The sequence below is a fragment of the Mus pahari genome, chromosome 5 (genome assembly GCF_900095145.1).
Source record: "Mus pahari chromosome 5, PAHARI_EIJ_v1.1, whole genome shotgun sequence".
NCBI classification, from domain to species: domain Eukaryota; kingdom Metazoa; phylum Chordata; class Mammalia; order Rodentia; family Muridae; genus Mus; species Mus pahari.
Window position 1 is genome coordinate 90,155,670 of NC_034594.1, and position 25,949 is coordinate 90,181,618.

A 25,949-nucleotide genomic window follows, 5' to 3' on the forward strand; every position below is an offset into this window, starting at 1 on the left:
TAAAAGGAACAAAGCTTTTTTTTTTCTTACAAATGTGGGTTTAAGACACTTTGCATTATAAGGGTAGAAGCTTTTCCTTTCTCTGTGTACTGAAGGTTGGAGCTCATTTTTCATCCAGAATGAGGGACTTTTTTTCTGCATCAGTGCTGAGTCTTTTGCTCCATAGACATATGCAAATATGGAAGTGTGTGTAAGTATGTAAATGTGAGATGGTATGTATGTGTATAAGTATGTAATTGTGAGAATGCATGTAAGCTAGTCCCAACTGGTTTGAATGGAAATATGAGCAGGCATGAATCTGCGTATGAACTAATGTGAGATTATGCATATTTCCTTCTGTGAGAGTTAATCTCCTGGTTCAATAGAAGTTTACTGCTCCAAACTCCTCCCTAGCCTGACAAGCAAGAGGCATCTGGACAAAAGGGAAAAGACTCTAGCAATTAATCCTTTATTTAATATGCTGTTTTAGGATGGGGTACTAAGTTCTTGAAACTGCAAGTCTCTGGCCTCAGAGGAGCACTGAAGGTAGGTCAGGTACAATAGCATAGTAACTTAGACTTAGATAAGTAAACTTTTTATTATGCAGCAACCTAAATTATCTCCTAAGACCAAGTGTTACCCCCAACTTTCCTAAGACAAACCTACTCTTCCCTCTCGGCTGCCTCTAGAAGAACCAGGAAGAAAGAAGATCCCTACACCAGGGCTGCCCCCAGCATAGCACAGCTTGAGGTCAGGGATGGGCATTTCCCCCTTTCATTGTTGAGAATTGATTTCACTATCCTGGGTTTTTGGTTATTCCAAATGAATTTGAGACTTACTCTTCCTAACACTATGAAGAATGAGTTAGATTTTTGATGGGAGTTGCATTGAATTTGTACATTGCTTTTGGCAAGATGGCCATTTTTACTATATTAATCCTGCCAATCAATGGGCACAGAAGATCTTTCCATCTTCTGAGGACTTTTTCAGATTTGTTCTTCAGGGTCTTGAAGTTCTTGTCATATAGCTCTTTCACTTGTTGATTAGAGTCACACCAAGATATTTTATATTATTTTTGATTATTGTAGCTTATTTACATTTAAATAGAGGAAGGCTACTGATTTGTTTGAGTTAATTTTATAACCAGGCACTTTGCTGAGGTTGTTTATCAGCTGTAGGAATTCTCTAGTGAAATTTTGGTCTGCAAATAGTGATATTTAGATTTCCTCCTTTCCAACAGTGCTAAGAGGAAAACTCCTACCTCTGAGTGCCTCCATAAAGAAATAGGAGAGAGCTTATACTAGTAGATTAACAGTACATCTGACAGTTCTAAACAAAAAGAAATAAATATATCCAAGAGGAGTTAGACATCTCTTTGGAAATGATCAAATCAGGGCTGAAAATCAATCAAGTAGAAACAAAGAGAACTATACAAATTATCAACAAAACCAAGAGCTAGTTCTTTTAGAAAATCAATAAGATATACAAACCCTTATCCATATTAACCAGAGGGCACAGAGAAAGTATCCAAATGAAAATGAAAATGGAGACATAACCAGAGAATCCTAGGAAATTCAAAAAAAAAAAAAATCATTAGATCCTTCTATAAAAGCCTATAATTAACATAACTGGAGGGGTAGGGGAAGAGGGGGTAGGGAAAAAGCCCAAGTCAGTCAAGAGTTCCTGTGCTCTGGGCAGGCAGATGCAGGAGGGCTGCCAGATGCTTTCCACTCAGCCCCAGGTGGGCATCTAAGCCACTGACCCCATTCAGCGTGGGGTGGACGAGGGGCAGCCCCCAACACCAGGCAGAGGGAGAGAGGTCCCCATACAAGTGAGAGAGTCCTTAGTCCAGTCCATGGCTGGAACACAGGTAGGCCTTCTGATGGGAGATTAGAAATGGCATATTAAAGGAAAGCCTATCCCATTGTCCAAGTGCAGCGGGCCTTGATGAACAGAGACAGTCTGGTTTTAGAGCTTTATTGTAGAAAAGTCAGGGAGAAAGGTGAGAAGGTGGAAAGAGAGAGAGACCAGCTATGGCCAAGAGGAGAGAATGGGGAAAAGGAAAGAGAGAAGAAAGGTTAGAGTAAGAGGGAGAGAGCAAGAGGGAGAGTTAGTGGACAAAAAGAGAGTGAGGAGAGCATAAGATAGTGAGGTGAAGCCCCTGTTATCTTACTGTTGCTAGGTAACTGGGAGGAGTTTAGCATGAAGGTCAGCAGCTTGGGACATTGTCTACATGACTAAAAGTTACACTTCTCCTGTGGGGTTTGTGGGGGTGACAACTTCGACAAAAGCCTTAAGTCCAGGAGATCTGAGGGAATGCCTACCGTCCCATATAGGTGAGTTATCACCACTGGGTTTCTCTCTGGGTTCAGACTTCAGCTCGACTGGAGACCAGACTGTGAATAGCCCATTGCCCCACAAGATACCAGATACCAAAGTTAAATGAGGATTAGATAAACTGTCTAAACAGTCCCATAACCCCTAAGAAATAGAAGTGGTCTTTAAATGTCTCACAACAACAACAACAACAACTAAAACAAAACAAACAAACAAAAAATAAATAAAAAAATAAAACATAAAAAAGCCCAGGACCAGATGGTTTTAGAGCAAATTTCTATCAGACCTTCAAAGAAGACCTAATATCAATACTCTTCAAATTATTCCACAAAATAAAAACAGAAGGAACACTACTTGACTCATCCTCTAAAGCGATTTATGCTGATACCTAAACCACACAAAGACCCAACAAAGAAAAAGGACAGCAGACCAATTTCCCCTTATGAATATCAATGCAAAAATACTCAACAGAATTCTCACAAACTTAATCCAAGAACACATTAAAACAATGCTTCATCATGAAAAAGTGGGCTTTATCCCAGGGGTGCAGGATTGATTCAATATAAGGAAATACATCAATGTAATCCACTACATAAACAAACTCAAAGGGGGGAGGGGGACAAACACATGAGCATCTCCTTAGGTGTTGAAAAAGCATTTGACAAAGCTTAACACCCACTTATGTTAAAAGTCTTGGAAAGATCAGGAATTCAAGGCCCATACTAAAAATATTAAAAGCAATTTGCAGCAAAATAGTTGCCAACATCAAAGTAAATGGAGGAAACCTTGAAGCAATCCCATTAAAATCTGGGATTAGACAAGGTTGCCCACTCTTCCCTATCTTTTCAATACAGTACTCGAAGTTCCAGCCAGAGCAATTAGACAACAAATGGAGCTCAAACAGACCTCTGACTCTTACTTACACTCTTTCCACCTCCTCTTTTGCATGGCTGACTAAGCTCTGATGGGTGGGTTTTGGTGGACATACATCATTTACAAGCATGTGTTCCAAGATTTCTCTTTGAATAATATTTGGCTCTGTATTTGTTTCTTCTGTTGTAGATGGAAGTTTTTCTTATGATATCTAAATAGACACTGATTTATGAGCATAGCACAATTCATTAAGAATCATTTTATTATTCCCTCCCTCCCAGTTCTGACACCAGCAGTATTTGGTTTTAACCTAGGTCTCTCAGCTATCTATTCTCTGGTTCTTGATGAAGCAAAGAGTTTTGGAAACAGATTCTGTTTGCAGAGTTTGGCCTTAAGTCAAAAGCAATTTTGATTGGTTATTTCTTTCAGCTTTGTGCCCATGTTGTCCTATTATATTTTGCAAAAAGAACAGCATTGTAAATCACATTTTGTGACTGGGGTGTTGTAGATATTTATCTTTTGGAAGCCTGTAGAATATCTTCCCTTACTAAAGACTGTAGGCTTAGATTTTTCAAGCTATACTTAATTTAGGATTTTTAAACACTTCAACCTCCCTTTTAGCCCATTGGCCAAAGGTAAGGGAATGACAATAAGATGGGGTTGTGATCTGTTTAGAAGTAATTCTTTTGGGAAATTACACTCTTCATTGTCACGATACCAGCAATCTACTCCAATAGCAAACAATGAACAGGTATCAGTAGTGGTGGTACAATCCAACAAAACAGACAAGGATCTGCTGAATCAGCATGAGTTTGTGGAAGCAGCCAGAATCAGCTAAAGTTCCTTACGTTCTTGGATACATTTCTTTGTATAAAGTAAAGACGAGTGAAGACCAGAAGTGTTACATGGTAAAGCAATGCAACAGTTTCCTCCCCACTTTTATAGGGTACTATTTATACTCTTTCTAAACACCATGCACCCTGTCAAGTGTCTGTTTAAAGAAAAACATTACATTTCCTCTCATAAAACAGCTTTCATAAAACTATCACATGACACAACTGAGTTTTCAACAGAAACCAGAAATTTCTACGTCATATCCATCTTCCTATTTAAAAATAACTACAAAAATGTCTTTCTCTCTAATATTAACTATCTACACACAATAGAAATAATTATGAGTGTCATAAAATTAGCACTATACATTATATTTTAAATAAGCTGCTTGATAGAATATATCAAAGAATAAAACAAAACAAAACAAAACAAAAACCTTAATTCTCAATCAGTATATAATAGTTAACAAACAATATATAATTAAACAAAATAACATTATAAATTTATCAATATGTAATAAACAAATATATAATACTTAAACAAAATAAGCTTAAATTTCTATTAATATACAATAATAAATGGCAAAGTATATATTCCTTTTTTTCTTTCTGACTTTAGATAAAAGAGAAAGAGTAGAGAAGAATTTAGTAGAGATATCCTTTATTTAAACTTTATATTGTTTCCTCTCTGACCAGAACCAGTAACAACCAAATATCTTAAATGACAACAACAATCACGTATCAAACAACCAAAAACAGCCATGCCACCTTTGGGAGGAGTGTAAAGTTCTTAAAATTACTTGTCTGGCGGCTAGGATATCTTTGGGGTATCCTATGAAATTTGGGATATTGGACAAATATCCTCATTTTTTTTCAATAGCCTAGTGTTTGTCAGCTGTTTCACCAACATTAAGAAAACTTAGAATTGACAAAGCATTATGTAGTCTGTTTCTGGGGGAGGAGTGTGGTTACCCTTCTTTTTTGTTTAATAAGCATCTCTTTTAAAGTACAATTGACTCTTTATGCAAACTCTTGTCCTACAGGATTGTGTGGTAAAACAGTAATATGCTTGATAGTATAATGGAAAGAATTGCTTCATCTAATAGGTTACATATGTGGGAGCATTATCAGACAATTTGAGTAAGTGAACATTTAAATAACATTATTTCCAATAAGTGTGTAAATACATAATCAGTCTTTTCAGAACTTAAAGCAGTTGCCCATTGAAGTCCTGAGTATGTGTCAATGATACAGTATGTATACCTTTGTCTGTCAAATTCAGCAAAATTAAAAGTTATCTGCTAGGTATAAGTTCTTTTGATATTCTGAGGGTTACTACCAGGAGATAATGGGGTCTGGTCATATGTAGAACACATACAAGATATTTTGTTTGTTTGTTTGTTTTTGTTTTTGTTTTTTTGTGTTTTTTTTTGTTTTTTTGTTTTTTGCTTTTGCTTTTGCTTGTTGCTCAGTGATAGATTTTTTTTCTTTAAACCTTTCTCCCCAATATGATATATCTCATACAATTTTGAAGCTTCTAACATTTTTCCTATTAGTAACTGGATAATTTCATCATTTCTTGATAGACCAAATATGAGTAATATATATGATGGATAGTTTCTTCTGACTGCCTGTTGCATCTGTATAAGTAACAAAGATAATTGTGATTTATAATGAATAATTTCAGCAGTCTCTATATGTAAAACAACACTTTCTATATATAAAGAATCAGTAATTATATTAAGAGATTTAGGATAATTGAAGAATAACATAATGATTGCTTAGGATTCTGATTTTTTTGACAGAGATTTATAGACTCTGATCACCTTGCTTTTTTTTTTCTTGTCTGACTTATAACCTATTGTCTTAGGGTTTTATTGCTCTGAACAGACACCTTGACTAAGGCAACTCTGATAAGGACCATATTTAATTGAGACTGACTTACAGATTCAGATGTTCATTCTGTTATCATCAAGACAGGAACATAGAGGTGTCCAGGCTGGCATGGTGCAGGAGGAACTGAGAGTTCTGAATCTTCCTTTGAAGGCTGCTAGCAGAATACAAGCTCCAAGGCATCTAGGACATAAAAGGGTATTAAAGTCTACTCCCATAAGGCCACACCTACTCCAACAAGGCTAGATCTCCCAGCATTGACACTCCTTGAGCCAATTATATACAAGTCATCAATCCTAACATCCCCATCTTGTTTGTATCAGCAGAGAATATTGAAATCTCTGGAATTATTGTTCTCTTTACCATTATGGAAGAATCCAATTAGCTTTTTTTTTTTTTATAAACTGTATACATTTGCTTGGATATTTGTTATTAATTTCTTTCAAGTAGTTACTACAAGGTCTTTGTCAATCTTCATTGATCATACAAATATAAATAATCTCAGCGTTATTAAGAGGTACTACCTTATCTACTGGATTTGTTCCAGACAATTGACATTATCTTATTCTAGTTTTCTTAATTAAATAAAATATATATATATATATATATATATATATATATATATATATATCTGTATATATATATATATTCATTTTTTTATTGTTGACAGGTCTATAATGCTATCTTCCCTTTGAAAAATTAATCCAGTAGAAGAATGATTTGAAGGCAAAATGACAAAAACACAATCAAGTTTAGTATCCATTCAATCTCCATGTACATTTGCAGTCTTTGATCTCCAAGAGATAACTCTTTTTTCTGCTTCAGCTGTTAGATTTCATGGACTACTTAAATTTGAATCTCTTAGTAATATTTAAAGCCAACTTTTAGCTCATTAATGCTTAATCCAAATACAGACCTAAGCCAGTAAATATTTTCAATTAATTTTTGCAAATCATTAAGAAATTGTCTCTAAAGATCTCTACTTTTTGTAGTCAAAATTTTTGTTGACTAATTTTATAACAAAAATATATAGCAGAATCTTGTCTTTTTATTTTTTTTACTGAGCAATTTTGTAACACTGAGCATGGAAGAATACTTGTGTTTCCTTAAACATTTCTTTTAAAGCATCTTTAGAATCAGCCAACAAAATGTCATCCATATGATAAATGAGAGATTGAGGAAATTGTCTACAATTTATTTTTAATGGTTTTTGTACAATATACTGATGTAAAGTTGGACTATACAACATTCCCTGTGAAAGTACCTTCCAAAGATGTCTTTCTATTGGACCACTGTAGTTCACAGTAGGTGCTGAGAAAACAAATCTTTCCCTGTCCTACTCATATAAGGGTATTGTGAAAAAAACAATCATTCAAGTCAGTCATTACTATAGACCATGATCTTAGTAAACAAACAAACAAACAACAACAACAACAGCAAAAAAACATAAAGAAAGTGCAGGCTATCAAGGACTGATTGGTTGAATAATTCTATTCATTGATCTTTTTTTTTCTATTCATTGATCTTAAATCAATTATTATCCCCTATTTTCCTGTTTTCTTTTTAACAGCAAACATAATGTAATCCCATGGACTGCTAGATTCTTCTATATGATGAACCTTCAGCTGATTTTTGAATCAGTTGTTTAAGGGCCTGTGATTTTACTTTGTTATGAGACATTGGACTTCCCACATAGTTCTGCTTGATAACTCTGTTTGGGGCAAGGTTGCTGGTATGTCAGCAGTAGCCCCTTTTATAAATTTGAAAATTCAGTCCCTGTGGTATCCCATGTTTGGACAATGGGCACAGTTGTGTTCCCAAGGAGAACTTCCCAATGAGAATTTCCCTAGGAGCATCTACCATATCACTAATAGTTTCTTCATTTGCTGTTCCTATAATTGAAGGAATATGAATTTGAATCAATGTAGTCCATTATTTTATACTTACTAGTTCAATGTAGTGAATAACATAACATCATGTGACTTATAGATATAAAGCTGGCTTTCCATTTACAGTGACATTTACATTTCAAATTCATGTATGTGAGTTGTAAATACTTCTTCCAAATATGTTGATTTTAATTAAATTTTTTAAATTGAGTTGGTTCTTAGACAATTCCATGTACTACATGATACATATGGATTACCCTTTTATCTTTTACCTGCCTATTCTAACAGGTTACTGTTTCCTCCTAACAAATCTCTCTCCCCCCCCCACTCTCTCCACCCACATACCCCTGACACACAAACACATACAAACATACATATTCCTGTCTATCTTGTCAGTTTCATGACTCACTGAATGGTACCTGAATGTTGCCAGGATTGTCTATTTGACCATGGGTTTGGAGTTAATAAAGGGAATCAAGTATACTCAGCAGTAGAAAGAAAATTTGTGTCAAAGATGTGCCATTTGCAAGAATCTACCATAGCCAACTGCTGTACTGTAAACGATGCTACACCTCAGTTCTGGCTCCTACCATGATTAACTGTTTCCAGGGCTAATCTTGAGTGAGTCTAGTACCAATGACCACAGTTTTGAATTCAGCATTCTAAAAGTTATATGGAGTCTTCATTATCAAATTCTATAGCCCTTCACTTTATCTTTCTGCTTATATGTGTTTCCCAATGTTGTGTGGCATTTTGAGTTTCTACTTAGTTCCCCACAGGACTTAACTCACTTTTATGAATATGTAATAGTCATAACACATGTACGTTGATGTATAAATGATGAATGAGTAAATAAAGCCATTTACTCCTTCCTTAAAAACATGGTCTAAAGACATTTACTGATTGTGGGAAGAGGATAATTTTAAGTGTTTCATATACAAGAGAATTAAGAATTCACAGCTTAGTACACATCCAGCACGTCTAGTAGTCACCTCAGTGAGAGACTGTCTATTGTTAAGAAAACAATGAAGTGACTTTTGCCTTCTTTTAGAAATCAGTTTTTTATATGAGTTTTTATTTTCATGTCACTCACCGATTCTATGTGCATGGGGCATTATAGAAACTAATAAAATAAGCCCAGTGTTCATTTCATTAATTGTAGAATGTATTGTTTGATCATTGACTTCTTTTATAAATGGACAATTCAAAAAATTTTATCTTTTTCTTAAAGGGAAATATAGTAGTATTGTAGGTATTGATGTCCACATGATATTGGTCACAAGTGTTCAGATCTTCAGATGTCCTATGAGGTAGACAATGAGGAAATATTTACTACCATGTTCCAATAAGGTCTTCCTCACAAAATTATTCTGTATGCTATAGTTTCTTTACCTCTTAATTAGCTTAATGGCTATAAAGTACATAAAATTAAAGAAAGATCACTGTATTATGCATAGAGGAAGGAGTAAAATGACAGAAACAATGAGGAGAAGGACAAGAAGGTAGGAGTCACAATTGAGAAAGAGTTAAAAGAGGTAAGTATGATTACAGTGTATTTTATAAATAAAATTGTTAAGAATTAAAAACAGCTTTTTTTGCAGGGCAGTGGTGGCTCACGCCTTTAATCCCAGCACTTGGGAGGCAGAGGCAGGCAGATTTCTAAATTCGAGGCCAGCCTGGTCTACAGAGTGAGTGCCAGGGCTTTACAGAGGAAACCTGTCTCGGAAAACAAACAAATAAAAAACAAAAACAAACAAACAAACAAACAAACAAACAATAAGTAAAAACAGTTTTTTAAAGGAAAAGAAATTTGACTATTATTTGATTATTATTGTAAGCTCTATAGCTTTCCTGATTGACTCCATATCATGAGGACCCTAGGAAGCAGGTTTTGTTTTTCCTCTAGCTAACAATTGCTTGCCTGTTTCTTGTTAAACTGTTACTGTTTTGAGAGTCATAGTTCATCACACTGGAGGACCCTAGGAAACAATTGTCCACAACATGAACTCAGAGAGCCAGAGTAAAAAAATAAAAAATCCCACTGACATAATAAACACCTCCTTGGTCAGTAGAAGATTCAAGGGAGACATTTATTGTATTGGCTATTGGCTTCACTGTGGGGTACCTGAAATTCTCAGACTGGCTCACAATGGGAGTGACAGTGATATGTTTGTGTCCTTAAGTATATACCATTGTGACTGCCAAGCTGCAAAGATAAATCTTTTAGAGGAGTAATAGGAGATGTTTTGCTCAAGAAATGAATGGGCTCTGTTGGGTCATTTCCCAGGTTCCTGAGAGAAAGATAGCTTTTATCCCCAAGGTTCCTTCCCTTCCAATACTGATTTGCCCAGCTCTGTGCAGTAGTGTTATTCATCTCTTTTTTTCCAGCTGTCCCCTTTTAACAACACATCCATTCTTACATTTAATGATTATAGCCTGAGAGCCACTATCTGCACTCTTTTGCATGATGTCTCCCAATGCAAATCACTTTTGCCTGTTTCCTAAACATTATCCTTTCAAAAAGAGTAGCTCTGTGTATGAGTGATGCATCTGTGTGCACATGAGTGAGTAAGACAGAAGTTGATGCAGAATATCTTCCTGAATTACTCTCTAAAGTATTTCTTTGAAACATTATTTTTCCCTGGCATGGGGCTTGCTATTTCAGTTATGCTGGCTGACCAGTGACTTCAGAGACCATCCCATTTCATCACTATGGCTCATATTTCATTCATGTAATGCCTCACCTGCTTTAAAGTGATGGTGTAGATCTGAATTCAGGTAGTTCTTCCTGTGTAACTAACATTTTACAGAGTAATCAATCTTCCCATAACTATCTCTCAAAATTGTTAGATGTCACATCATTAAAGGAGTCAATTAAATTTTTAATTTAATTTAAAACTATTTTCAAAATGGTAAAAAAAATGAAAAGTATTCAAGGGTACCCAATCAGCATTTCTACATATATCCTTATTTCTGAGATCGACATCCTCATAAGATAATGTAACATATTTAAGTTGCCCACCATCTAATTCCACTTTGCCTTTTCTTTTTGTCTCATTCGGCTTCATACAAAATCACTGCATTCTCTTGAAACTTAAAAATATTTCTCTGGCATCTCTCACACAATGTTACTTTATTACTCAGATTTGAAAGTCTTAGGATATTTAATACGTAGGAAAAACATCCACACAGGTTAGCTTTACTTATTTAAAAATATATTCAACAGCTAACATGAATTTACAAATTACTATTTAACAATACAACATTCGTTCACATACTAAATAACAAAATTCTAGCACTACATAACTCAAAGCTAACTTATTAAGCACAAAAAAACTTCCATGAATGTAAAAAGATTTTTAGATTTACAAAAAAGTTTAAACAAATTAATTAAAAATTAAGTTTCATAACTTTTGATGACAAAAAAGCAAGAACATTAGAATAATTCTAGTCATTAATATATTTGTAATCAAACAAGTTTTAAGATATGCTAACTTATAAGGCCTAATGTTTTTTCATAGACTCTATTTGTCATACCATACAGGTATATTTCTGTAGAACTTTGTAAATTAAATAACCTTTCTAGAATTTAGAATTGAAAATCTCAGATTTCCTGGCTTGTGGGTTTGGGGGACTAGAAGTACACGGTACCACAGTGTCAGCCTTAACTTTTAAGAATTAAGCATGTGACATAAATTCTTTGAACATAGTTTTTCTAATTGTTTTCAAAATAACCGAAAAGCAAAGCAAACTAAGAAGAAATCCATCCAACTGAAAATTTTCTAGAATAGCAAAGGAAGCACACAACACAATGAAAAGCAAACTTCAAAATAGGCAGAACAATTTGCAAAACATGTGTCTGATAAGAAGATAAGAACAAAGATGAAGTACAAACAAACAACCCCCCCCCCCAAAAAAAACAGAAAAGATATTTCTCTAACATACAAATTGCCAAGTTGCCCAAAGTTTGTTAAAGGGTACCTCAACTGTATTGATCACCAAGGAGATAAGGACAGTGATACTTGCATTAAAGAATGATGGATAAGTAAGTAGAATTGAAAGAAAATTACAGAGGAATTTTTGTAGATTCTTTGCCAAATAGTCTTGAAAGTCCAAATCCTTCATTACAACCTCATTCAAGAGGAATATGATGGGTAAAATGTTATCTAGGTGTGTGTGTGTGTGTGTGTATGTGTGCACTCATAAGTGTGTTATGGTATGGTGTCATAGAGTACCAATTCTTGGGTATCAAAGTTAGGTATGCAAAAGATTTTTATGTTGAGAAAAATAAAGAGAAAGGTAAAGAAAACTATTGACAGAGTCTAAGTATTCTATATTCTGATTATGCCATTCTTGGTGCAAATGAAATTATTTAATATTTTCTCCTTTTTTTGAGCAATGAGCAGATATCCACCTTGGGAGATTAAATACAGTAAAGTTATTACATTGTAACTACATTGTCATATACTTCATTTTGGCCTAGAGAGCAAGACACTGGAATGAAATTGACAAAGTGGAAAAGTAAACAGGTTATGCAAGAGACAATGAGAATGAAATATTTCAGGATTATTGAAATACAGAATTCTAGCAAAAGAGGTTTAAGCCTTCCATAGGATTTCATTTCAGATTACATAATTGAGCATTTGTCATAGAAATTGCAAATGATGTCCAATGACACTTGATTGATAGATTAGTGTTTGCCTTACTTCAAAAATAATTTGAGCAATGATCCTCTGTCATTTCCCTGAAGTATGTTCCTTCGTTAGCTGTATTTCATCTATCCACTGCAGAAATTGTCTTTTAAGACCCTGGAAGCTCTGGGGTGTTTGGCCAGTTGATGCTGTTGCTCCCCCCATGGGGGCTGCAAACCCATCTGCTCCTGCAGTCCCTTCTCCAACTCCTCCATCAGGGACCCCATGTGAAGTCCAATGGTTGGCTGTGAGCATCTGCCTCTGTATTTTTCAGGCTCTGCCAAAGCCTTTCAGGAGACAGCAGCATCAGACTCCCATCAGCAAGCACTTCCCAGCATCTGCAATAGCTCCTAATGCAACACATCCGGGAAATCCAAGACACAATGAGAACAAACCTAAGCATAATAGTTGTAGAAGAGAGTAAAGATTCCCAGCTTACAGGTCCAGTAAACATCTTCAACAAAATAATTGAAGAAATCTTCCCTAACCTAAAGAGAGAAATGTCCATAAACATACAAAAAGCCTCTAGAACTCCAAATAGATTGGACCTGAAAAGAAATTCCTTCTGTCCCAAAGTAGTCAAAACACCAAATGTACAAAACAAAGAAAAAATAATAAAAGCAGTAAGGAGAAAGGTCAAGAAACATAAAGGCAGACCTATCAAAATTACTCTTCATATTTTTTAACAGTGCTTAAAAAGTAAATATCTTGCATACATGCACTAAAAAGTGTAAAATTAAACACTAAAGACAAAAACATGATTCCAGTTAGCCATGGAAGGTTCTTGGAACAGTGAACAAATATGTGATCATTTCTGTGAATAACTATATAACACCAAACTCACTGGCGCCTATGGACGCCATACCAGCAAAAACACTTTATTTAGTTTCCATAGGCATGGGGCCATGCAGCAACATGCTTTATCTAATAGACAAATTATTTAAATTAATACTTAGCATCATGGTAAAAAGACGTCTCAATACCATCTTTTGTCTTTGCATTTGCCGAAACAATTTGGAAGACTACCATTGTCCTAACTGGGGAGCTGCTGGCATAAATAATATACTTTCTGGATTCTAGAAGACATAGGGTTACAGTCTCAAAAAGAGTTTCAATTACTTTAATATGTCTCTTAGTCAATTGAGGGGCACTTTTAGGATCTACACCAAGTGACAGAAAAGATTATTTAAATAGAAATCCCCATTTTATTGGGGAAGGACTGTATTTTAGTATCAATGAGAGTTTGTGTAAATATTTGATAAAATGTTACAAAGCACATGGATGTCCAAACTCCTGTTTTTTTATGCAAAATATCTCTAACTTTATTCCATCACTCACAGTTAAATGGATAATATTGTTGATCTTGGACTTTCTCAAGAATATCTAATAAACACCTATTGAAAATGTAAAGTAATCTCTTACTTAGTACACAGTCACACTATTTAGTGGTACTAAAGCTTTTTATGGAGAAGATTCTGGGCAATATATTATTTTAGTACCATTTGATCAAAAGCTGACATAATCTCAATGGAGATGGTTTTACCCTCATTTGAAGAATCATTAAAAAATAAAAATAAAAAAAAATAGAAAAAAAACCAAAGCAAACATGAATGAAAAGGTTATAACCACTATCTGGAATTCATAAAATTTGTTTCCTTTCGGTTTTTAATTTTACTACTTTTTCTAGGTAGTCAAGGGTATCCTTGAACATGTGAGCTAATAGAACATCCTTCTTCTTTGCTTTAGGCACGCTGGGAACAGAGGTATTATCAAGCTTAGCTTATGTGTCTCTGGGAATTAAAGCCAGACCTTAGTAGGAGTTCTGATAGGGGTTTAGACCTATCAGGCAATTACTCTATTAATGGAACTACATGCCTAATCCATTTCCTGCTGGAACATGGATAAATTTAGACAGGGAACATTGAAATATCCAAAGTGACTCCTACAAGATTGGAAAGCAGGTGGAAGGAATGACCAAAGAAATCACATATGTGTACAGTGTTTATTTGGTGTTTGCATGCGTTATCTAGTGCTAATTTAAACTTATTTGGCAGGAGCTGTTTGTTAAATCATAACTATTTCCATAACTAATTCAAGATAGCCAGATCTTGTTGAGGTAATAACAAGTGCAAGTAGAAATATGGTATGCAAGATACTTTTCTCATTGTCATGAGAAAATACCTGAAAAGAAACAACTTATATAGAACATCTATGACATCTGATTCCCCCAGGTCTCAGGGACCACTGGGTAGAAGGGATAGAAAGACTATACAAATATAAGATTGAGGAGAGCCAGGGCAAACAATGTTTTCTGGATATGCATTGCTGCTGTACTTGTGAAAATCCTGGAGATGGTTTCTTGGTAAGATTTGCACAAGATTAAGCCAGTCAATATTCCAACAGGGATGGCAACAAGCTTGTTGGCTTCTACTCTAAGCTTTGAACCTATTGAGAGTAGAAGACCTCTGTCTTAGGAAAGTCACTTCCCTTTATGGGTATAGCTCTTGGTAAATGAACCAGTCCCTGGTGAATTTTCAACCCATATGAATGTGTGGTAAGCACATTTTGAACTGGCAAGTTATAAACAATCTAAAAAAAGAAGCATACAGGAACTTGGGATTTGGATATGGAAAGATGGGTAAATTTATAAGAAGTTAATGGAAGTGTTAGTGGTGAAAATGATCAAAATACATATTTATGAAATTCTTAAATAATAAAACATGGTATATGAAAAATAAATTCCACTTAAGTGAGAAAGGTTTTATTTCAGTTTCCAATTCCCAGAATAAATCATGGTAGGAAAAAGCAAGGCAGCAGAAGCAGGTGACTGCTCATCACCACTACATCTGAAGTCAGGCATTGAAGTGTGATCCTGAGTATGACTGTCTTCCAAAATCCTACTGTCCACTCCTGTTACAGTCTTCCTACAATGAAGCTTCACTTCTTAACAGTCTCACAATCTACTCAAACAGAATCATCAGCTGTGGACCAAGTGTTGAAATGTAGGAACTTATAGCAGAAATCCCCAAACCACCACACCTGACAGATATTAACTTTGAAATAAAATGTTAAAACTCACTCCCGTTCATGTTTGCTACGACTATGTTGTGTCTTTCCACATCAGCAATAAGGAGGGGTATTTTCTATGCCTCCTGGACCTCTGTTGAAGAGTGTGACATTTATATTCCTAGATTCTTCCTGTATTATTTTAACTTCTATATTCTACCCCCTATTTTCATCATTGTTTGTGTAATTCAATAAAGCCATAATATATGCAAAAATATATGCAATGTGTGAGTAGAAAGCCTAACACTTGCTGTAAGCTTAATGTACTCATTAGATATCATTCTATAACTGATCATCTGCCTTGTTTCGAGTTCTACACTACCTATTGGCTTTATGCAAGGAGATTCTACTAATGCTCTAGGCCAATATTTTACCTGCATTATTTTGTTTTCATAGTGATTCAGCTATTGTATCAACAAAGTGTTTTTATTTTAATGTTAAAACTTGACTATACATTTTCAAATCACTAACAATATAAAAATTTTCTTGCTTTTTAAAGTAGCAGATAGGAGTATTTTCAAAGGTTGAGTTCCATTATGTGCATAATGTTTATATAATGTGAAGTTTCAAATTATAGGTGTACTAGAAGATATTTTATTGCTTTGTGTTTTGAGAATTCTGAATATTATAATACATCCCATGAGAATCAATGTACTGTATCATTACACATTACAGATAAACTCACACCTCTAATGTAAGAGGAGTTATAAAACTGAAATAGAATAACATTTTTCCCATTTCTCTAGTGCTTTATGAACTTCATTTACTAAAAATCATAAAATGGTCAGTAAATATTTACTAGTACTTTGAAAGCCTCTGAAGACATAAACTGAGTTGTACAATATATATCGCTTTCTATAAAGAACCTTGCTTCAAAACACAGCAATCTGGTTTTTATTTTATTTTATCTTACTTTAAAATGTGAGTTTACATGTTTTCAATGCTAATCTACTGAAATCTGCTAGAAGCAGACATTTTCAGTTTTTGTTAAAATAGATTGTCTTTATTACTGACAAGTTTAACATTGACTTGTGAATTTTTAGTTGTTTTATTAGAGTGTTTATGATGTTTTATTAATTAATTAATTTTGGTGTGGTATGTCTGTATATCTGCATGTCCATATGTGTATAGATTTTGTGTCAGATAGTCATGTGCAAAACACCATTCAGTCTTGCTCAAATGCTCTGAACTTAATATACTGAGGCAGATTAATCACACTGAAACAAGAGCTTTCAGATTAGTCTAATTCAGGCAGGTATCTTTCTACTTCCAGTGATCTTTGCCTCTTCCTCTTGGGTGCTAGGATGACAGACATGATGCCACACCTATTTTGATTTCGGTGGGCTCCAGTGATCAGGAATCTGGCCCATCTCCCCATTGCATACATTTACATTTAGCTAGAATTGAAGAGCTGAAGATAAACATGTCTTGGAACAATTGTCTCTATAAGACATTTTCACTATTTTACTTGCAGTTTCTACTACGTTCCATGTTCTGCTACTGTTTACAGTTCTAACCTTTTGACTATAAACTTATTGGACAAGGATCAGCTCTGATATCCAGTCTTTAGCCCATTTTCTTTGAATATATTATAGGATATTTACTAAGAATGAGGGCTTAATGTTTACAATAATTTTTAGCTACTAGAATACAAAATTAAACAAGAATCAGGAGAATAACAATACAACTTGTTGAAAGTCATAGTTGGTACATATAGTTTTCAGGTATGACTTGGAAAATGTCTATGCTGGATTTTAATATCTCTTCTTTTAATTCATCTCATACATGTATCAGTCTCTCCCATGAAATAGGAAAGGATGGTCCAGAATCAGATGTTTCTGTGAATATGCTTCTCACTTGACTTTTGATAATTTGATGTGATTTGTTAAGTAAAAAGAGTGCTCACCTATTTCTATAGAATTTAAGCCCCTATTTTTCAAGGTAATTCATTCTTATTTATTTATTCATTTCTATATTTTTGGACAGAGTCTTACTATGTTGATCTATCTTACTAGAACTCCCTTTTAAAACAAATCTGTGGTAAATTCAGAAAAATGCACCTATGTCTGCCTCTGGAGAGCTGGATAAAAAGTGTGCACCACCAAGGACAGCCAAGGATGGTAACTTTTCATTGTCAACCTTCTGAAACCTGGAAATAACACAAGAAGAGAGTCTCACTAAGAAGTAATTTACACCAGCTTGGTTTGTGGGCATATCTTCAGAGATTGCCTTGATTGCCTTAAGTTATATAGGATGGAGAAGTACCATTCTCTGATATGGGGACCAGAATGTATAAGAGTGGAGAAAGATGACAGAAAAATGAGCATTGAAAAATTCAGAATTTATCACCTCTGCTCTGGTGATTAAGACTTTCTCACAGGGATGGATTGATGTTGTAAGCTAAAATTAACCTTATCAGATATTATATTTTATCAAGATATTTTTCATAACAGAAAGGAAACTAGAACTCATCTAAACTTGTTTTTGAAAACCACCACAGCAAACATTGACTTTGACATGTGAAAAGATAATTTATTTCCTTTTGCTTTTATTGGCTATATAAACATATTTTTCTATCAACCCAACCCCTCATATCAATTTTCAACAACAAATTATTATTTATATTTTCTATTTGTTCTATAGTTTTCTATATTTAATTTTATTTTTTATAAGCTCTCTCTCTTTTTCACTCTCTTTCTGCATGTGTGTGTGCTCTTTTCATGTTTCCTTTTGCGTGCATATTGTAGAAGAAGTGTGATCATAGAGGCTAAAGGAGGCTAAATTTAGCCTCTATGAGGCTCATAGAGGCTAAAGATACACCTTTTATTTTTATGATTCAAGGTCTTTCACTTAGGTGGAATACTCTATTTTGACTAAGGTGACTGGATAGTGAGATCTGTGGTTGTCTGAATATGATCCAAGCAAGATCAAACCAGTCAAAATTATAACATAAATTAGAAAGGAATTGACAATGCCCCCATCTATATATTAGTTGGTTTTACAAGTAATAACTCTTGGAGCCTGGAGGTGCAGTTTTCTTCAAAGGTCTTTTATCAGTTATGGGTTTTATTGCTAAAAAGCTAGTAAAACAACACAAAAATTATAAAAAGAAACTCTAAAGCAAGTAAAGGTTTTGTTCTAAATGCCTGGTTGTATTCTATCTTCCAAAGAAGAGGGTAGAAGCTTGGAGGCAGGAAATGAAACATGGGCCACTGATAATTGCATTTTTAAAAATTAGATATTTTCTTTGTTACATTTCAAATGTTATCCCCTTTCCTATTTTCCCCTCCAAAAACCCCCTATCATCTCCCCTCTCCCCCTACTCCCCAACCCACCCACTTCCGCTTCCTGGCCCAGGCATTCCCCTATACTGGGACATAAAACCTTCACAAGACCAAGGGCCTCTCCTCACATTGATGAGCAATTAGGCCCATTCTCTGCTACATTTGCAGCTAGAGCCATGAGTTGCTCCCTGTGTTTTCCTTGATTGGTGGTTTAGTCGCAGGGAGCTCTGGGGGTACTGGTTCATTCATATTGTTGTTCCTCCTATGGGGTTGCAAAACTCTTTAATTCCTTGGGTCCTTTCTCTAGCTCCTTTGTTAGGGGCCCTATGCTCCATCCAATGGATCACTGTGAGGATCCACTTCTGCATTATTCATGTACTGGCAGGCCTCTCAGGAGACAGCTATATCAGGCTCCTGTCAGTAAGCTTTTGTTGGCATACACAAAAGTGTCTGGGTTTGGTGGATGTTTATGGGATGGAACCACAGGTTGGGCAGTTTGTGGGTTGTCATTCATTTACTCTCTGCTTTGAATTTTGTCTCTGTAATTCCTTCCATGGGTATTTTGTTCCCCCTTCTAAGAATAATGGAACTATCCACACTTTGGTCTTCTTACTCTTCATTTTAATGTGTTTTGCAAATAGTATCTTGGGAATTCTAAGCTTCTGGACTAATATCCACTTATCAGTGAGTGCATATCATGTGTGTTCTTTTGTGAATGGAATTCTCTCAGGATGAAATCCTCCAGATCCAACCATTTGTCAAAGAACTTCATGAATTCATTGATTTTAACAGATGCATAGTACTCCATTGTGTAACTGTACCACATTTTCCGGATCCATTCCTCTGTTGAGGGACATCTGCGTTCTTTCCAGCTTCTGCTATTATAAATAAAGCTGCTATGAACATAATGGAACATATGTCCTTATTACAAGTTGGAGCATCTTCTGGGTATATGCCCAGGAGTGGAATCAATGGATCTTCCAGTAGTAATATATCAAATTTTCTGAATAACCACCAGACTGATTTCCAGAGTGGTTGTAGCAGCTTTCAATCTTACCAGCGATGGAGGAGTTTTCCTTTTTCTCCACAACCTTCCCAGCATCTGCTGTCACCTGAGTTTTTGGTTGTAGATATTTTGACTGGTGTGAGGTGGAATCTCAGGGTTGTTTTGATTTGCATTTCCCTGATTATTAAGGACGTGGAACACCTTTTTAGGTGTTTCTCAACCATTGGGTATTCCTCAATTGAGAATTCTTTCATTAGCTCTGTTATCCACTGTTTTTTAATAGGGGTATTTGTTTTCTGGAGTCCAACTTCTTGAATTCTTCATATATATTGGATATTAGCCCCCTTTCAAATTTAAGGTTGGTAAAGGTCTTTTCCCAAAAGGTTGCCTTTTTGTCTTATGACAGTGTCCTTTGCCTTATAAAAGCTTTGCAATTTTATGATATCCTATTTGTTCATTCTTGGTCTTACAGCACAAGCCACTGCTATTCTGTTCCAGAATTCTACCCCCCAACCCCCCCGTGTCCATATCTTCGAGGCTTTTCCCCACTTTTTCCTCTATAACTTTCAGTGTCTTTGGTTTTAGGTGGAGTTCCTTGATCCACTTAGACTTGAGTTTTGCACAAGGAGATAAGAATGGATCATTTCGCCTTCTTCTGCATGTTAACCACCAGTTGAGCCAGTGCCATTTGTTGAATATGCTGTCTTCTTTCTACTGGATGCTATTAGTTCCTTTGTCAAAGATCAAGTGACCATAGGTGTGTGGGTTCATTTCTGGGTCTTCAGTTCTATTCCACTGATTTACCTGTCTTTCACTGTAGTAGTATCATGCAGTTTTTATTGCAATTATTCTGTAGTACTGCTTGAGGTCAGGGATGGTGATTTCACCTGAGGTTCTTTCATTGCTGAGAATAGTTTTGGCTATCCTACGTTTTTTCTTATTCCAGATGAATTTGCAAATTGCCCTTTCTAACTCCGTGAAGAATTGAGTTGGAAGTTTGATGGGGATTGCATTGAATCTGTAGATTGCTTTCAGCAAGATNGCCATTTTNACTANNTNAANCCTGCCAATACATGAGCATGGGAGGTCTTTCCATCATCTGAGATCTTCAATTTCAAGCTTCTGAGACTTGAAGTTCTTATCACACAGATCCTTTACTTCCTTAGTTAGAGTCACACCAAGGTACTTTATATTATTTGTGATTATTGTGAAGGGTGTTGTTTCCCTAATTTCTTTCCCAGCCTCTTTATCCTTTGTGTAGAGAATGGTCACTGATTTGTTTGAGTTAATTTTATATCCAGCTACTGCACTGAAGCTGTTTATCAGGTTTAGTAGTTCTCTGGTGGAATTTTTTGGGAGATATATATATATATATATATATATAAAAATCATGTCATCTGCAAATAATGGTATTTTGACTTCTTCCTTTCCAATTTGTACCCATTTGTGCTCCTTTTGTTGTCTAATTGCTCTGGCTAGGACTTCAATTACTATATTCAATAGGTAGGGAGAGAATGGGCAGCCTTGTCTACTCCCTGATTTTACTGGGAGTGCTTCAAGTTTCTCTCCATTTAATTTGATGTTGGCTATTAGTTTGCGGTATATTGCCTTTATTATGTTAGGTATTGCCCTTTAATTACTGATCTATCCAAGACTTTTATCATGAAGGGGTGTTGTATTTTGTCAAATTCTTTCTCAGTATCTAATGAGATGATCATGTGGTTTTTGTCTTTGAGTTGTTTATATATTGAATTATATTGATGGAGTTCCATATATTGAACCATCCCTGCCACCCCAGCATGAAGCCTACTTGATCATGATAGATGATCCTTTTGATGATTTCTTGGATTCGGTTATTGAGAATTTTATTGTGTATTATTGCATCGATATTCATAAGGGAAATTGGTCTGAATTTTTCTTTCTTTGTTGTATCTTTGTGTGGTTTAGGTATCAGACTAATTGTGGCTTCATAGAACTAATTGGGTAGAGTACTTTCTGTTCCTATTTTGTGGAATAGTTTCAGGAGTATTGGAATTAGGTCCTCTTTGAAGGTCTGATAGAACTCTGCNNTAAACCCATCTGGTCCTGGGCTCTTTTTTGGTTGGGAGACTATTAATGACTGATTCTATTTCTTTAGGGAATATGGGACTCTTTAGATCATTAATATGATCCTGATTTAAATTTGGTACCTGATATCCATCAATCAATTGTCCAATTCATCAAGTTTTCCAGTTTTATTAAATATAGGCTTTTGTAGTAGGATCTGATGGTGTTTTGGATTTCCTCAGATTCTATTGTTATGTCTCCCTTTTCATTTATGATTTGGTTAACTAGGATACTGTCCTTGTGCCCTCTAGTTAGTCTGGCTAAGTGTTGATTTTTCTCAAAGAAAAACTCCTGGCTTGGTAAATTCTTTGTATAGTTCTTTTTTATCCTATTTGGTTAATTTCAGCCATGGGTTTGATTATTTCCTGCTCTTTACTCCTTTTGGGTGAATTTGCTTCCTTTTGTTCTAGAGCTTTTAGGTGTGCTGTCAAGCTGCTAGTGTATGTTCTCACCAGTTTTGTTTTGTTTTGTTTTGTTTGTTTTGTTTTGTTTTTCTTGAGGCACTCAGAGCTATAAGTTTTCCTCTTAGGACTGCTTTCATTGTGTCCCATAAGTTTGGATATGTTGTGACTTCATTTTCTCTAACTCTAAAAAGTCTTTAATTTCTTTCTATATTTCTTCCTTGACCAAGGTATCATTGAGTAGAGTGTTATTTTATATACAAATAACACTCTGGTTTGGACCTATTCTAATTTATTCCCCAACTATAAAGTTCCATGGCACTGGCTATTTCTCCTTTGCAGATGATCACAGACCATATCTTCTTATGAAAGATGGAAGCTTCCTCCATCTCTGTCTTCTTCCTTCTTTTCCCTTCCTTTACCAATCACTTCCTCACTTGATTCTCAAGTCTCACCTTTCTCCTTCTCACCCCAATCACAGGCTCTAACCATTTGTTGGCCAATTATATTGTAGAGGAAGTTGCACCTAGCATCATTTGGTGTATTTATGAATCTGTTTGTTGGAACAATCATATGTTAAGAAACAGTATTTAGCATGAGAATAAACCAAACCATTACGCAAGTCAAGTTCTCATTTTATTTTTCTGAACATGATACATTTAATTCATTTCCATAGTCCTGGGATTCTTGAATAGTTGGTATTTTGCTTTGTGTCATGGAAAACACTGATCTGTCTTCTATAGTCAGATTTCTCTCAGAGTATAAATTGTGTTGTCTGAATCCCAAAATTCAGTCTTGATTTTTTTCTGTATATCGTGATGGCAAGTGATTCTCAATGTAACTGTTACCTTTCTTGATATTGTATCTAGAGTGAGGCCATTGGCCTATCTCTTAGCACTTACTGCTTGCACTAGAGGAATACGGAACATTTCTATAATGGAACATCTATGGATCCTCATACCATGTGGCAAACATCTTTTAAGCATAATAAAACAACCATCATATGTGGTGCATCACTCATTATCTCAGACATACACATTTTGTGCTAGATTCTTTTTCATTATTTGAAGTTTACATTTAAGATATTAGATACACTTGATGCCATTAATCCATAACATCTAGAAAATAAGCAAGTATAGATTTAGCCCAGAAAATGTTCTTAGTAATTGAAGATTACTCTCAAGAATGTTCATTCATGCATTTAAATTATTAGACATATTCTAAACATACTTATTATTTTTCTCCTATTACTGCCACTTTCCTATACCAGTATAATTCCAAACCTCCACACTCAAAACAACTTTCCTTTTATCCAGAGATGAGTATAGCCTTCATCTCTCATCAAAGATTCTTCCTGTTTTAGAAGATAGTACCGCAGAAATCTGCAAATGTCCAAAATTCAGGAAACAAATGATGATGGGTGCATAACCACAGCTGATCCATCTTCAATACAACCCCTATATCTAAGGGTCAAGCGAAGCCTTAGGGGTATATTACTCTTAGGGAATGGCTTTCACATCTCTTAAGGGAGATCAAGGATAAATTATAGAGGAAAGGACAATATTAAAAGCATGTGTGAAGTGGAAATTTCTGGTTGTGTCATGTGATGCAGACTCACATGATGTTTTGCAGAAGCAGACTACTGTAATCTTTTTTTGAGATAAAACCAATAAAAGGTCATGTGATATTTGGAGAGAATGTAAGTACAATTGCCATGACAGTCACAGAGCACTTGCATAGATAACTGTGCAACTCATTGGTCTCACATTTTCTCTGATCTTTACTTTGTTGAGAGAGGCACTCCAAAGAACATCTGACATTCAAGCTGATCCTGTTCACTTCTCTTGACTCATACTGATTTGGTGGAAGCCTGGCATTATCTGCTGAATCATGCTACTATTGCTGATTTCTGTTTGGTGACTCTTTTGAATTTGGCTGTTGGTGTCCTGACACTACTGAACTGGGCTGACAAATGGAGATTTGAGTCACCACAAAGAACTATGTCTAAATGGGTCCAGATCCCTTTGTCCTATTTACAATCCTTTCTCTCATCCTTTGGACAGTGGACTAGAAGGGAAGGTCAAAGCATTTGAGAACCTTTTTTTTTTTTTTAATTAATTAATTAATTTATTTTATTACTATTATTTTCTTTATTTACATTTCAAAAATATATGGAACGCTTCACGAGTTTGTGTGTCATCCTTGTGCAGGGGCCATACTAATCTTCTCTGTATCATTCCAATTTTAGTATATGTGCTGCCGAAGCGAGCACTTGAGAACCCTTTTTAAAGAAGGTTTGAAAAAATCAAAAAATCAAAGCCTACTCATTTACTTTATGAAGGCTTACATTGTTAATGCTATGGATGCATTGCTGGGTGGCAATAATCATATCAAAAATATAAAATTATAAATATCTTATTATAACTTTTTCAAAAATGTATACAAGTTCTTAATAGTCACATAATGATGGTTTGTGTCATCATTTTTTTTTCCAGTCAAACCACAGTTAGGTGCTACTTTTGTTTTTCTTTCTTTCTTTCTTTCTTTCTTTCTTTCTTTCTTTCTTTCTTTCTTTCTTTCTTTCTTTTCCAATTTGTTATTAGATATTTACTTCATTTACAGTTCAAATACTATCCTGAAAGTCCCCTATACACCCCCCCCGCTCCCCTACCCACGCACTCCCACTTCTTGGCCCTACTGTTCCCCTGTACTGGGGCATAGAAAGTTTGCAAGACCAAGGGGCCTCTCTTCCCAATAATGGCCGATTAGGCCATCTTCTGCTACATATGCAGCTAGAGACATGAGCTCTTAGGGTACTGGTTAGTTCATATTGTTGTTCCACCTATAGGGTTGCAGACTCCTTCAGCTCCTTGGGTACTTTCTCTAGCTCCTCCATTGGGCGCCCTGTGTTCCATCCTATAGATGACTGTGAGCATCCACTTCTGTGTTTGCCAAGGACTAGCATAGCCTCACAGAAGACAGCTATATCAGTGTCCTTTCAGCAAAATCTTGATGGCATATGCAATAGTGTCTGTGTTTGGTGGCTGATTATGGGATGGACCCCCGAGTGGGGCAGTCTCTGGATGGTCCATCCTTTCGTCTTAACTCGAAACATTGTTTCTGTAACTCCTTCATTTTTTTTATATCAGGTTTTATAGCTTTCTATCCTTTTTACAGTATTTAATTTATCTAATTTTAAAATTTCCAAGTACACGATTCTACTAAAATACTGAATATTTACCTAAATTAGGAAATATTCAATATTTATTTATGATGTTTACAATTGATCTTTCTTTTCTTTCCTTTGTTATTGAGACTCTCATTAAACTTCTTTAGCTTTGTTTAACTGCCTTTTGCTCTCTATATTTCCTGGAGTATACCTGACCTCTGAGGTGATCTCAACATAATTTTTATGATACCTACTCTTTTATAGGTTGATATAACATCAAACTAATAGATTTCCTGATATACATTTAAAATGTTGAGATTAATAAAAGAAAAAAGAAATAAGAGATTTGCTTTATATTTATACACCTATATTGGGAAAATACTCTTGCTCATAACAGTTATGGACATCATTTCTGTACCCAT

At 35.2% G+C, this 25,949-nt stretch overlaps 1 non-coding gene across 1 annotated transcript; it reads right to left on the reverse strand.

The window, feature by feature from the left end:
- Positions 1-24,523: 24,523 nt before the first annotated feature.
- Positions 24,524-24,630, reverse strand: LOC115064212. Its single transcript, XR_003844036.1, has one exon. It is a non-coding gene; the product is annotated as a U6 spliceosomal RNA (small nuclear RNA).
- Positions 24,631-25,949: the final 1,319 nt, after the last annotated feature.